The sequence below is a fragment of the Lonchura striata genome, chromosome 2 (genome assembly GCF_050655825.1).
Source record: "Lonchura striata isolate lonStrDom1 chromosome 2, ASM5065582v1, whole genome shotgun sequence".
Lineage (NCBI taxonomy): Eukaryota > Metazoa > Chordata > Aves > Passeriformes > Estrildidae > Lonchura > Lonchura striata.
In genome coordinates, this window is record NC_140704.1 from 85,940,039 (window position 1) to 85,955,235 (window position 15,197).

Here is a 15,197-nt window from a genome sequence, read left to right on the forward strand (position 1 = left end):
ATGCATGTGACAATATAATAGCATATTAAGGTAAAATTTTGTTGATGCAATGAATGAACACTTGATTAGATAATGGCTGATTAACATGTTGGATCTGGCATATGTAGAAGTGTGTACTTGAACCAGAAGGATTGTTGTGAGGGTTTACTCCTCTTTGTACTTCATAGAGCAAGTATTTCAACCCACCAAATGTGCAAAATATCCCCAAGTGTGAATTATTTCATTCTGAATTCAAAGTAGCAACTTGTGCATTCTTCCGGAATTTATAGGGTAAAAAGTAGAAAAAGCTGGGATCAAGATTTTTATAAAGCTTTTTAATAAAACAATAAAGTATCAGTAATTTGGAAATAACCAAAATGACCCTCCTAGTATAAAGGCTTGGAGTTTTCTTCTGCACACATATTTATTACTCACTATTAATCATTAACTTAAAAGTCTGCCTGTACTTTCAAAGTATGTCTTGAAGGTTTGTGCATGAAGGAATACAAACACAGGTTTTCCAAAATGAAAAATAATTAAGATAAATGTTGAGAGAGGAGCAAAGTATTCAAATTTGGCTTCAGTTGAATTACTACTGTCTCAGGACCTGTGGCATAGTTCCTGTGTTTAATAATTATTCTGCCTAATGTGTTTAATTTTTATAGAATCATACAATATTCTGAGTTTGAAAGGACCCACTAATCATAATATTTGAGAACTAGTGTTTAAGCACACATTAATAAAATGAAAATAGCTGTAAAGAAGGCCCTCAGTAATAGTTTGAGTAACAGTTCATTAATAGTGGGTCTTGCTGAGTTGCCAAATCCGCTTTCTCCAGGTACCAAGTTGTGAGTACTGGGGAAGTATGGCTGACGTGCACACACATATTCCCAGGCTGGTTTTCCCATATCTCTTTCAGGGACTGATGGGTTAGAAACATTGGTGACTTGAGCTTCACCCCTAGTGTAGATTTGCTGGGATGTGATCAGATTCATACCTGTCCTGCTATTGATACCTATGCTAGCCAACATAAAACTCAATTGGTATGTCTGCAGCATAGATAAACTCTGAAAAGAAAGTTTGGTGACATGCTGCCCAAAGCAAATTGACCAAGGCTTTCCACTGCCAAATAGCTTGAAGCAGCAAGTGAGGAGAAAGGAGCATTTTCTTCTGATCTACTTACAAGAAGTTCTGTAATAACCATAGCCACAGAACTGTGTGGGCATTTCCTTGTGTAAACAAGCCCTGCCCTCTGTTTGAAGAGGATAAGTGTGCAGTCTTTTGCTACATAAGTGAGACTTTGGCCATAGAATGTTGCAGATAAGGAACTATGTTTACTCTGTATCTTAGATTTGCCTTGTGAATTTTGAGTCACAGCTCAGTTTATGGGTATTTAGGGAGTGAAGAATAGCAGCATTTGGTTTATAATTCAAACTGAAATGATTTCTTTACTGCTTGTTAATTGTGTATGCTCACGTAAAGAGACTGGGAAAGTGATGTTGACAGGAGCTTGGAGTAACTTTACCTGAAGTCATAGATACTGAATGTACAAATTTGATTAGAAGAACTGAGTCACTGGTTACAGGAGCTCACCTTAAAAAACAAAATAAAAAAATTAAGGAGTTTCTCTTTATAGAATGAGGTTAAACATTTGGATTTCTAGCTGATGACATTTTTGGGACTAAACTACTATTCTGTTTCACAGAACATAAACATTTATTATCTTCCTGGTGCACAAAACACCTCTGTACCCACTCTGTGGTTCATGGGAAAATGGTTTGACCAGGATCTTGCTGTTTGGCCAATAGATATCTGTACAACATAGAACATCTTGCAACTTTACTCATTTTGAGAAAATTTGTTGAGAAAACTAGGAGAACATTTCTAAAATTTTGTATTTAAGGTCATGTGGAATTGTATGAAAGTATGAAAAAGTATGAAAAAAAGCTACTGACTTGATACACATATACATGAATATTTTAAGTTTTTGTTTCTATTCTACATAAAGTGCACTTCCCAACTGCCAAAGTATTTTTGCTTTCCAGTTTCCTTTAAGGGCATGAGTATTCCTTTAATCATGACCTGGCTGTTCACAGCATTCTTTAAAACACTTGCTTAGCTGCTTCCTAACTCAGGACCAATAACTTCATAGATAATTAAACTAACCATCTCTTAAAAATAGATGCCATATTCCATATCCCTTATACCCCAACCTCCCACTTATCCTATTTGACAGCCTCTGCTTATGTTAGTCTGCCAAGCTGGGTATTAATACTCCAGTGCCAGAATGCCTGGCTTGGGCCAGTGAAGGATCCTGTGCAGACAGCTGCACTGCAGGCATTGTAACTTCATAGCTTGAAATTCAGGGATTTATTTATTTGTCCTAAATATAACTAACAGCAATAGAAATGCTTTTTTTTTTTTTTTAAATTGCACTTAATTATCAGCCCAGCTGTTGCTGTTATGAACATTTAATTGGAAATACTGTTTCAGAAACTCTGATTTTTTTTTTTTTTTTTTTTACTTTAAAAGTAAAATTAGCATATGCTAACAATATTTTTGAACCTTTAGACACAATATTGAACTTGGGATTTCTATCAAAACACAACTAGATGACTGTCACAAATGTATAACCTTGAATGGCTAAACTGACTTGATATTTATAATTATTGTTATGAAACATGACATTGTTCTCCAACAAAAGACATTAAGCTGGTGTAAAAAATACAGTATTCATTTATCATTCTTACTGAGTTTTGTTATCATCTTTCCTGGAATTAATCATACTTTCTGTATTGATATTTCCAAGTGGAAGACAAAACAATTATATTCCTTGAGGTAATTCCTGTGTTCTTAGAATTTTTACTTTTCAAAGTTTAACATTGCCATCTCATATTGCCTTGAAGTATGGAATTGAAATCCAGACTTTGTCTGTTAAAGATTGAGAGATGCTGATAATAGAGATTAGACAAAATCTCTAAAGAGGTTGTCTATAAAGTGCAGTTTATAGGCCTTTTGGTCGTGTTTTGTAGGGGTATAGATATTAACTTTTTTATCTGTAAAATGTTAGAAAAAAACCTTTTGCAAGATCAAAGAAAGTTTGAGGTGCAAAACAGAGTGGTGTAAATCTGTACAGGAGAAAAAAATATTTCTGTACTTTAGTTTCAAAACTCTGTGCGTTCAGTCAGTGATTGCTCATCAGTGCCATTTTACTTTTGTATGACTTGCTGTGATGCCTAAGATTTCTGGGGGAAAATGTTGCATAAGAGCAAGATTTTTCTTAAAAGGCATTTAAAATTTTGCATTCTGACATACAGAAGACTGTTGCTTCTAAAGTACTTTGAAACAAAGAGGTTTTTATCAGTGAAGCTCTGAGTTTGCATCATGTAATTGAAAGGCTTTTTTATGGTTTGTAAAATTTGCATGAATAATAGAATAGTATATTCAAAAGTCAGTTTCTCTCTTACAGGAAATCCTACTTGGTTTCTCTGTAAAAACTCTGTTAAAACAAATTAGAGTGGCTTATTAGAGTGGGCCGTGATGAAACACCTGGTAGCATTTGAGTTGTTGTCTTTGTACTTAAAATTACCAATGACACTGAATAAAAATTATGAGAAATTATGGCTTAGAGAGTAGTGGGAACAGAGGTTTTATAAAGTCCCTGGGTATTTTGATATGTGTAGATAAATAAGTTTTTTTGTTTGTTTATACACAGTTGTCACAAAAAGCATTCAGGAACAAATTGCCAAATATGAAGGAAATATATGTTCAATATGTTTAATAACTGCATTCCCATTCCTCTATTGCATCTTTTTTGTTAATGGAACCCTTTTTATATATTGCAAAATCCTGAAGCTGATACAAAAATAATTAGTATAAATTGTTCCATGAGTACATATTATAACATTCAGATGTAGTGTGAATATTCTTAAATTATAATTGCATGGCTGGGTTGAACTCTTTTATTTTACTCAATTTAATTTAAATCTTAATATGGTCATTTGGACCTAAGCTTGGGAGGGAGGTGGGGTGAAGGGAATCAGTTTTCTCTGTAACAAAATGAACTTGTTTTTCTGTCCCTCTCAGCTTCCTTGCAGATTAAATTTTAATAAAATGTTAGTAACATAGGAACTTTTTAGACGTCTTTTTTAAAGTACTTAATTGTTAGCACTATTCCAATGGACTTTAAAGAAAGAGTTGAAGAATTTTTAATCAGTAAGTAACTTAAACTGAAGTGCTGACAGGTTTTTAATAAGCTTTTAAATAATATGCAATGAAATATTTTTTTGTTCCCAATACAAAATGCATTAAACAAAAATAATACTAAATAAAATTTAAATTAATGCCTTTAAAATCTTATCTATTGGACTAGTAAAGTTAATAAATATCTACTGGTGGCTTATAATTCTGATATGACTCTGCCAATAACCAGTTGTTGCAGATGATGGAGTTATTTTCTGAGAGGGTTGTGTTTGTAAATGATAGTGCAACATTCCTCAAACTGCATTGGCAGTTACTCAATACATTTCTCCATGAAGTCTCTTTTATTAATGGAAATACTTGGTAGTGGAAAGGAAAAATTATTGTTTGCTCAGATGTTTAGGGTTTAGGCTAATTAGTTTAAAAAGAAGTGGAAATGCCTGGCCTGGGATACACACAGGACTAAACCCAACTGCTTTCTCGTAGGAGAAATTTTTCTTACCCTCTTGTGTCAGAAGTCTTTGGTGGGTCTCAGCATTTTCAATCTCCTCCCTCCCTGCACTGGGCATCAGATGTTCCTGCACTGAAGAGACTCGACAGAATGTTAACAATTCCTAAAATATTTTTGGCAGCCAAGTACTATCATACTGGGACACTTGAGGAGGACTTTAGGAGCATTTTAGGAGTAGCTTACTAGTTTAGCTGGGAATTCTTTTGGGGTAGTAGATTTGTCAGAGGGCACAAGTACCTGTAATACGGATGAGAGTAATCTCTCGAAATCAAAGCCTTATTTAATTTGAAATTAATGGTATTTATGATACTAGATGATGGACTTTGGTAGTGGTAGGCTCTGAGCTCTTAAAAAGAAATAGGGAGGTGAAGAAGGAAAAAAATAGGGTTGTTATTAAAAAAAAAACCCCACAAATCTACAAAATACTTTTCAATAAGAGATACTTGGGAAAATGTGGAAGGTGGACTGCAAATGAAGTGCTTATTTGTTTGAGATCTAATGAATTTGATATAGTTGCAAATGTTATATGTGACCTTGAGTCTCTGATTAATTTTTGTACTTTTATAGCCACACTATTTCTAATAGGAGCAAGGAATTTTAATTAATCTCTAAATTTGTGAAATTGGGATACATCCTTTAAAAGCCACCAATGTTTGCCAGACCAATTTCCAAAACTCTAATGGCTTAACACAGAAACCCGAAATCATCATCTTGTTTGATAATTTGATGCTGCACCTGTGTGTCTGCCTTTGAGTACGTATGGATGATGACCCACAAGGGTAAGCAAAACCATTTGAGTGTGGTGTAGTGTCTTCAGCATTGCTTTCAGCTGATCTAGAGGTGTTTACCACGGATGTGTGGTGGGTTGACTGTGAGTGGCTGCCAGCTGCCCATCCAGCTGTTCCTGTGGTCTCTATGTTCCTCCTCCGTGTTTCTCCCTCGCTGTTCCTCGCTCAGCCCTGGCTGCCGGGCAGAGTTTTGCCCTGCCTTGCCCAGGCTTTCCCTGGGGCTGAGGGGCTCAGCCGTGCCCTGTGCTGGGGCCGTGCAGCCGTGTCGGTGTGGGAGTTCCAGACAGATGCTCCACACAGGGGCTGCCCTTTCAGCTCGTGCTGCTACAACATCCTGACACCTGCACCCAGGTATAGGCCAGGTGTCAGGGCCCTGTCACTGACAGGGCAGGGCTTCATCCCTGTCCTCCAATGCCTTCTGCTCCCAGCCCTGGGGCACCAGTCTCGCCTTGCCCTGGTGGTTGCTGCGCTGTTGAGGGTCACTCCAAGCTGCTTTAAAGGCCACTTGTGGAACACCCTGAAGGTGCAAAAGCAGCAGGGAGGAGCAGTTGTTTCTGCAAGCTATGTCCTCTCAGGCTGTACTTGCCAAGCAGCAGTGGTCTGCACAAATACCCATAGATGCTGTCCCTAGTGGCTTTTTTGTTCATCTTAGAAACAGGGAAGAACAGGAGCAGAATTAGATGGAGTACTTGGTCTCCCTGATTTCATGGCTTTGTCAGTGATTGTGCCTGCCCTGCCCTGGTTGGTGGTAGCTCAGATCAGAGGGTTCCTGCCAGTTTCAAGGGCTTCTTTTGGCAAGGCTTGCCCAGGGCAGAAGGTTGCTGGCTTCCCAGAGGCACTGGACCCTTCATCTCTGCATGTAAGGTGTCCCTTCTCTAGTTAGAACATTATATGTCTGAAGGACCTAAGTGGATAAGTTTTGAGTCTTGTTCTAATTGCTTTGCTAGGTTTTTGTACAGTGTTTATCTTGCATGGTGGTACTGAGCAGCTTCTTAAGGTGATGCATGCAAAAGTAGAATGTTTCCCCACTAAATCCTGATTTTGAATTTTTATGTACACCTTCTGGAAGACAGAAGATTTCATAAATGCAGTTAAAAGACATGATCCTGTTTTTCTTGCGGAGATAATGTCGGGTAAGGACTTCAAAGAATGCTTGACACTATCAGGCTGTGCTTGGGTAGATACTATATTTTGTTTGCATGTGTTTGGCCTGAAAGCATATCCCAGAGTTCACTATGATGTGTTACTCTGTTCCAAGCACATAATTATTTTAGAAGGAAATACGAAGTTCTTATTGCATTTTAATCAAAGGGACCTGCAAATATTTCCTCATGGCTGCGGTGTGAAATATTCTTAGCACCCATATTGATGCTTTTCTACTTTCTACATCCATGTTTCCAGATTGCCAGTAACATGAACAGAAGCTCAGCTGAGATCTGCTTTGGAATGGGCTCAGTTTTGGAAGGAGAGCACAAAGCTGCAGTGCTTTTCTTTCTTTTCCCACTGGCCAGGCTCTTCTTATCTTTCCTCACTAGATCATGATGTCAGGGACATACAAATTGCCTGGAGTAAGAGTTACTGTTCTTACTTCGTATAAAATGATATATAGGTGTTGAAATTGTGGAGTAGTAGTTCTGGCAATACAGACCCCTGAAAATTATTTGGTTTTCATGGGCTCAGAGAATGCTGTATGTTTAAATGGTTAGACTAGTTCAAGAAAAATAACAGAAAAATAGTGCTTACTTTTTAAAAAAAACTAGTATTTGCAGTCTGATGGTGGTTTTTTATGTCAACACTTTTGAGACCAAGATTGTGATTTGTTGATTTGTTTGAAGTTTATTGGTCATTGTGAAAATTTACTGTGAAAGCCGTCTGTGTTTGTCAAGTTAATTTTCCAGGGGTATGAAATTCAAACTTTGCAAGTTTAAATATTTAGCCTAGAGACTGGAAGCTAGTGCACTTCCTATCAAAAACATTGTAACTCAAAATGTAAGCATAGTGAATTATCCCTAAGTTCAAATAGCTAATTTTTATTCTGTTTATATGATTAATTAATGCTTGTTGTGTTCCAGTGAACTGCAGGATGCTAAAATAAAGAAAAAATATATGTATTGATTTAAGCTGATTATATAAAAGTATTCAATTAATTGAATTAAGAAATTACTTGGATGTCTTGAAAGTAATACAGTTTAGTCCATCACATTTTTTGTATGTATTAGTCTTCAGAATATGTTTGCATGTTTGTTAAATTGTTAATGACTTGTTCAGATATCCCTATGCTGTGACATTCTTTGGAATACTGAAATTGCTGCATTTTGAAGTGGGATAACGAAGCTCTCCAGAGCTTGTCAAACATGAGAGGAGAGTTATAAATTGGAACTGCTTAATGATTTATGCACATACAGCTCACCAGAAGTTTTGTGAAAAAATTTAAAATTTATGGACTCTTGTGAATGATTACTTACATTTAATTTAAAAGTACTTCTGCAGCTGAGAAATCTGACTCCGACTGGAACTGCAAGGTGGTGCAGTCACAGAAAGTGATAATATGGTGATTTGGCTTCATTTCTCTAATTTGTGGTCAACAAGATCCTAGTACTGTAAAAGCAGAAAATCAGTTTCAGGGTGTCTGTTGACTTGTGTAAAGTTTTTGCTTTATCTGTTATACTATATCTTTGTGTTTTGGTTAGCTTTTGTATTCAAATAGCTCTTTCTAAAATAAATGTGTTCTTTGTTCTCTTAGCCAGCCTGTTTTTTCATATGTGAAACAGTTTTCATTAAATAGTTTATAGTTGCAGTTCAGGGTATCAGTTTTGCAGCTGGGAGTATCTGGATAAATATATAGATCAATATCATTGTGAGGACAGAAATCATAATGCAACTAAGATGGCTTAGAGTTAATTGATGGGAGTGGGTTGACAGAAGTCTAAACCCAGCTGGCTGCTTGGTTGCATCAATGGGAGTAGAGCCAGTAGGTGAAGTGATTATTCCTCATAATTTGACACTTAGAGCATATGGTGAAATCCTGTGTCAGGTTTTGGCTCTACTGGTACAAGAATGCTGATAAGCTTGAGTGAATCCATGGACAGGCAATGAGGCAGTCAGAGGACTAGAGCATGGAAGGGAGGGAAGAGACTGGCTCAGTTGTGCTTGTTCACACTGCAGAGGAGGTGGTGTGAGGAGGCCTAGTACATGCAGACATATATGCAGAAAAAGTGAGAGGTAAGTCCTAAATTGAAGCATGGAGCTCCCAGTCCTCAGTGGAGGAAAAAAAATCATTGTGAAGATATTTAAGGACTGGAACCTTAAGTTACTGAGAGGCAGTGTGAGCTCTCCACGTGTGGAGGCTGTCAGGACCATGCTGGATGAAGCTCTGAGCAGCCTGGTCTAAATTCACTGTTGTCCCTGCTTTGAGCAGCACACTGAACTATGTCATCCTCCATTTCCAAGCTGGAAGGTATTGTGATTTTATGGAATGCTAAGCAATGAGTGCAGGGTGGGACATGCTGTAGCTACTGTGCAAGTGCTGTAAACTGCTGAGAAGAGTTTGGCGCAGAGCTGCAAAAACTTGCTAGAGCAAGCAGAATTCCTGTTGTGAGGCTTCACAGTATGCAATTGTAGAAATCTGAAGGAAAAGTTCATATTATTCAGAATAGATTTTGCATCTAATAGATAAAGCTATGTGATTACTGCAAGGTTTTATAGAAAATACCTGCAAATTCTACTCCATACTAAAGAGTTTCCTGCCTTCTTTTCTTTAAGGCAAGGAATGTGTTTTTCTTTAAATGTCCTACACATGCACATTTGAATGGTTTTGGTTTATTGGTATTTGTGTCCTTTCTAGGTTACTATTCCACTTCTGGTTCTTAACCGTCGTCCATCTTGAAAGAAAGTAGCTCCCTGGGTGTCTGACTGCTGCTGATTTTGGACTGCTTCGCTTTTTTCTCTCCTGCTTGACTTGATATAGATGATGCTTTTTTGTTTCCCACTCACCATTTATTTCTGCTTAAGTATTTGTGTTTGTCTTGATAGATTGGTTTTTAAAATGCCTTGCTGTCACACCAGTGACTTCATGGACCAATTCTGTCAGAATTTTGGGGTGCAAGATACCATGTTTATTCAGCTAAAACTAATTTTGTTGTTAAAGGTTTGTTTCATGCATGGACAGTTACTGCTTGCTTGAAGTAATTTTTTTTTTCTGATAATAAGAAAAAGAAACATCTCCAAATCACATCCAGATTAATCAGTGCTACTACAAGTAATCATTATTATTATATATTTCATGTTTCCCTTCTATTAATGGCTAAAGGAGAGAAGGAAGAAAACCCTGTGTGTCTGTTCCACTTATGACATGGAACAGGATTCCTGCAGAATAGGATGTACTGGGTGGTGAGGAGAAAACAGGAGAAAAACAGGAATGGGAAGGGAGGTATTTTGGATGTGGACGGGGGGAAAACTGCTGGTTGACACATGGTGTTGCTGGCTTGAAAGCTTCAATATTTGTTCACAGGAGGTATGCAGACTTAGTTTGGGCATCACTGAGAAACAGGACAGAATGAATCATCATTTAGCAAAACAGATGCTGAAGATCAATTCTGGAATCAGCACCACATTGACTTCATCATGAGAGTTGGAGAAAACAATTTAAAAAGCCAAAGGTATCTCCTAAAACACCTGTGTACTTTGGTGGCTTGAAAGACTATACAAGTATATTGTCACCATGGCACTATTTATTCAGCTCTTTGCTTTTTGTATTGTGCTTTTTGTGCTCTTAGTTCAACTTCTGTCTTCTGTTGTGGTCCTGGGTTTTGTATTGGAACCATGTAACATACTTTCTAGATGCCTGAACAATAAGTAACATTAGGAATATTATTTCTGTGACCTGTTTAATGTTTGCTAAATTTCAAGCCTCTGTCAGGGTTGTGGAATTGCAGGTGTGTTGTGCTTCTGCTCTGGGTTTACTGATATGAATCTGTTCATTTTTTTCATACTCCTTGCTCAGAACTCACACTCTTTATCTTCTAAAACCCTTATTAGAGAAGAGAAATTTTGAGTGTAGAATATGTATGGGTCTCTTGTTTTGAGATGCAGTTTCTAAAAGTACCAAGTCTTTCCTTTATACATTTGAGATTTGAAGCATTTCCTGCCTCTTGCACAAGGGATTAATTAAAAACCCCAAAAGCCAACCAAAACTCACAACTGTTAGCTGTCTGAAGTAATACCAAATTTTTAACTGAGGGCTGATTGAATAGTTAATGAAGCAAGCAGATTAATTTTAAATAGAAGAACAATTAAAAAAAAAATTAGGTGTTCATTAATTTGGGGACGCATTTCTTTCCCTAAAGCTGTTTCCCTCTGCATATAGAAGTAAATGTGTAGAAGTTTGGGTGTTTTCAGTTGAAGAGACCAAAAAGTCCCCTGTCGCTATAGGACACGAGAAAGCACAACACAAGCCACTGCAATGGCAAGGTAAAAAAGAAGAAGGTTTATTTTCTGACTCCAACTTTTATACTTTTCCAAAGGTGACAGTGGATTGGAGAGTGAATGGGCTGCCTCTCCAAAGACATTGGACAAACCACTAGTACATCAACTTCTTCCACCCCCACAGAGGAATACAAAACAATATGTTGTTTATAGAAAATGTGCAGGAAAGTTTTCTAACAGAATGTAAACTCAGAAGGCTTTAGAAAAATCTTAAGAATCAGGGCGACAGTCCCCTGTTCATGCTAGTTGCTCACATGGTTCCCCTCAGAAAACTGGGCTATGTGGATAAGTGGTTAGATATGGATGTGATATAAGCATACCTTCTTGAAAGCACCGATTTAGAAGGTGACTGGGTTGAAATACTTAACGTTTACTTAAAAATAACAAAAAAATCTGGCCTAAATCTGTTAAGGCCCCAAAATGCTACGGAGAAATGTGATATTGACAGTTAAAATGAACTTAATGCCCCATCTCCTGAACCAGAATGAGTTTTACTGGATTAAAATAATACAAAATGCTTTTGTGGTCTAATTTTAGTTTACTCTGAAAAAAACTGGGGGAAAACAATGTAGATATCTTTGGTGGCTTTTGTTGTGGGTGTCTTTTCTTTCTTTTAGTTTACTCTTGTTTTTCAGGTCTATATATAAGATTTACATTGAGTTAGCATTCATTGATTTCTCTCAACAGCAAGTTTGACACATCTTAATCGGTTTAATGAAGGTGAAATTTTCTTTTGAAAATAATAATTATAAAGATTGTTGTTCAACTTCTGAAGCATTACTTCTGGGATGACTAATATTAAAAGTAAATAAACATCACCTTCTGGACTTTTGTATGAAATACCAGTTTAAATGTCAGACTTGATTGTAAAAACACAACTTCATTATGAGTTGTGGAAGTGATGGCCATCTTTTATATTTCTCTTTCATCCATTTACTAAAGCCACTTTAGTTATCAGATAGAGCAGATTGTTAGATTTATAATGGCTAATTTTGTTTTTTTTTGTCTGAAAAAGCAGAGCCAATCTCAATCTCAAGATATATCTGATATTACGTCTGGAAGATATAAAATAGAGCATTCCACTTGTAACTCTGGTTGAGGGTGCACTCCAGAGAGTTTGACTTGATGAAAAAGAGACTCAAAACAGGGATTTTGAATTGGACAGTATTTTAAGGAATTTAGAATTTATAGTAGAGAATTAGGAGTTTATATGGACTTTGAAAAATGCATTGATTCCCTGTAGAAACATCTAAACTGAAGCATTCAAAACACTGAAACCCCCTGGCCTTTGACTTTCTAGACTGCCAAGGTGGTAATGGTTTGTCACAGTGAGGTTTCTGAAAATAAAGCTGTTAATAAATGACATGCATGGTAATTCAGCATAGTATTCTAGTTAAACATTTGCATCTTTCTGCCACTCTCATAGATTAGAGGGGACTGCTGAACATTAGTGGTAACAAGATGCACCTCATATGCATGCTAATGGATTATAACTTTTTATAGGTGCAATTTGTACCTGTCTCTCAGTGGATTGGGAAAGTGGTCCATGAGGAACAGAGCGTTAAGCATCAGTAGCCAAGCTTTGCTAATTAGCACATCTTCCTGTGCCAACTCTCTTTGTCCACAGAGAATGTAAATGATTCTTATTTTCTCCCTCAATCTTTTGGGCTTCTTAAGCAATGTATCTCTTTGACTGGGAGATAGAGACTGCAGATTTGTAGTATTCAATTCTCATGATTAATTGAAGAACATGCATGATTTATTCAAAAGCAGGGATGCTGCCAGAAATGATCTAATTGGTTAAATAAATAACCCAAAGCTTTTATTACTCAATGTGTTTTTTATTGAATTATTAATGCTATATCACCCTCCAAATCAGTAAGAGTTAATGACTGATTTGCCTGAGGCTATTAATATTTTTCAAATCAGTGGTAAACTGCTATGATGATTTCTTTTGCTGACTTGTATCTCACTGTATTTGTTCGCTTGGTAAAATGGTGTTGATGGTAAGAAAGGACTGAAAAAGAGCATCCAAATTTCAGCTTATTTTAGTCGGTTTTTTTTGTGCCTGATGAAATATTAAGTAATTCTGTTCATGAAATATTAAGTAATTCTTTTCATAAAATAGATTATGAAGTCGGTTTTGGGATAGGGGAAACAGAAAAGAGGAAATATTTTTTGAGAACCGTTTGTTGTGAGCCAAATTCAAAGAACGAGAAGCATAATGCATTTATTTATTTGCTACTTTTGTTGTGAAAAAGGAGGAGGAATTTGAGCATTATATGATTTTGTAGTGGTAAGTAATATTGCCATATATGAACAGAGGTGTGCACAAAGAAGTGCTACCATGTAGTATGGCATGGTTCTGAGCAAATACCCAGAAAAAAAAAGATGCAGTAGGCTCTGATTTATGCAAGGCACTAAAGATCTTGAAAATTAAGCTTGAATCCTGTTTCTTTGTATCAGTTTCCTTCTGGGAAAGACAAAAAATCATCACTAACTGTTTCTAAGTACAGAAATAAGATAGGTAATGATCTAGTTAACTGGGTCAGATGGCCATTATGAATGTGTATGAAAATGTGGGTGTATCTCTGAAAACTAATTGAATAAAAGTTATTTTAAAACCAGAAAAATGTTTCATGTTATTTACTACTAGAGGATGGTATTAACCGGTGTGTATCCAAGCTAGTGTTGCTGAGACCTTTTTGTTTCAAATGTTAGCTTTTGTCCATCCATCCATCACATCAGGTGTAAGTCAGATGGCTGAGAAATGCACTTTTTTCATATCAGATGTTTGAATTTTTTTTTTTCCTTTTGAAACTTTTCCAAGTGGGTTACATTGCAACAAATTACTGAGCCTTTTCCCTTTTATCAAACCTTTATTTGAGAGTTGGGATGGATGAGCAGACACTAGGAGATCGATAAATAGAGTAAGAGGAAGGAGTAAAGACATGAACTCTTCATGATGGAGAGGAACAGACTGTGTGTGGGGAAGACAGTTGAGTTTTAGGAAATCACAATATGGCATTTGGGAACTGTCATTTGTTAATTCCTGTGATACAAGAACAGAGAGAAACTTGAAACTCAATGATATCCAGGCAGCAGGGAACTTCTGGCTGCTGCATGAAGTAGTGGAGGCTAATGGTGACAGATGAGACCAGAAAGGGAGTCTGTCTAATTCACAGGCAACAGCTTTGTAAAGATGTATTAGAAATACTGACATCCAGCATCTTTATTTCAGGAGTTACAGAAACTGGCAAACCTGTGGTATTCCTGAGACCCATCTCTAACTGCTCTAGACACACCTTTTGCCTGACCCTGTGGGGCATTTGCCACCTACTTATGAATAGTAGTATTGATGTGTGGAGCCCATTTGTGCAAAAATAATTTGGAATTTCCTCAGCTACTGGCCATTTAAATTTTATATGCCATGTAGCTTCTAATCTGAATTTGGAATTGTCTTCCAGAGGAAAGAGTGTAATAGTGCTTCAGCATTCTCTTAGTCTGTTAGCTTCCAATGCAGCTTCTTGGGGGGCATTGAAAAAGTGGATATACCATAGAGTAACTTTGAGGATGTGGAGTCAGATAATACCCGAAGGCTGGAAGGGGGAAAGTCACTTGGTCACATTTGTCCTTTTCCATTCTTGTCTTTTGTATGTTTATGTGATTATGCTGTTGCCATGAGAGGGTATTGGAGTCTGAATAAATACTTAGAGATTAAAGTAGAAACAGTGAATTAGATTAGAGTTCTTATGGGAGATTTGTGCATTTGCATTTTTTCATGCAGTCTCTATAAACTATTACTTTTTTTTCTGTTTCTTGTAGCTATGTGAAAGACCCAGGGGAAAAAAAGGAGGGTGCTTGCCCTCTCAAATTGTTATACTCAAGAAAGAGTAGTTTGGTGTGTGGAGGAAAAACTGGGACTGATATCTAATTTTTTTTTTTTTAACCAATGGCTTAAGTTTATTTATAATAATAACAACTAAGTAGGATTTTTAGAAATAAATACTTTAAATTACTTACTGTTTTAAACTCTGTTTCAGTAATAAGCTGGTATAAGAAGTCTATTGTTTACATTAAGAATCAGGTCTGGTTTTGTTACAGAGCTGTAGTCAGGTTGAAAAATAAACAGTATTTTATTCAGTGCAATGAAGGGAGTTGTTTTCTTGGCTTTTATGAGGATAGTTAGCTTTTGCACAGACTTTTATGAAGTTTACATGCATATGCCAATCTAA

The 15,197-nt window shown here is 36.7% G+C and overlaps 1 protein-coding gene across 9 annotated transcripts in view; it reads left to right on the forward strand.

The window, feature by feature from the left end:
- Window positions 1–15,197, forward strand: part of SEMA5A (semaphorin 5A) — a 312,223-nt gene that overhangs the window by 42,408 nt on the left and 254,618 nt on the right. The window contains exon 1 of one of the 9 annotated variants that reach the window (XM_085573623.1): window positions 10,005–10,136. The exons of the other annotated variants lie outside the window; for them this stretch is intronic. The gene's annotated coding sequence lies outside the window, so the exon portion shown is untranslated. Of the gene's footprint in view, window positions 1–10,004; window positions 10,137–15,197 lie in introns of those variants that run through there. 9 annotated transcript variants of the gene reach the window in all.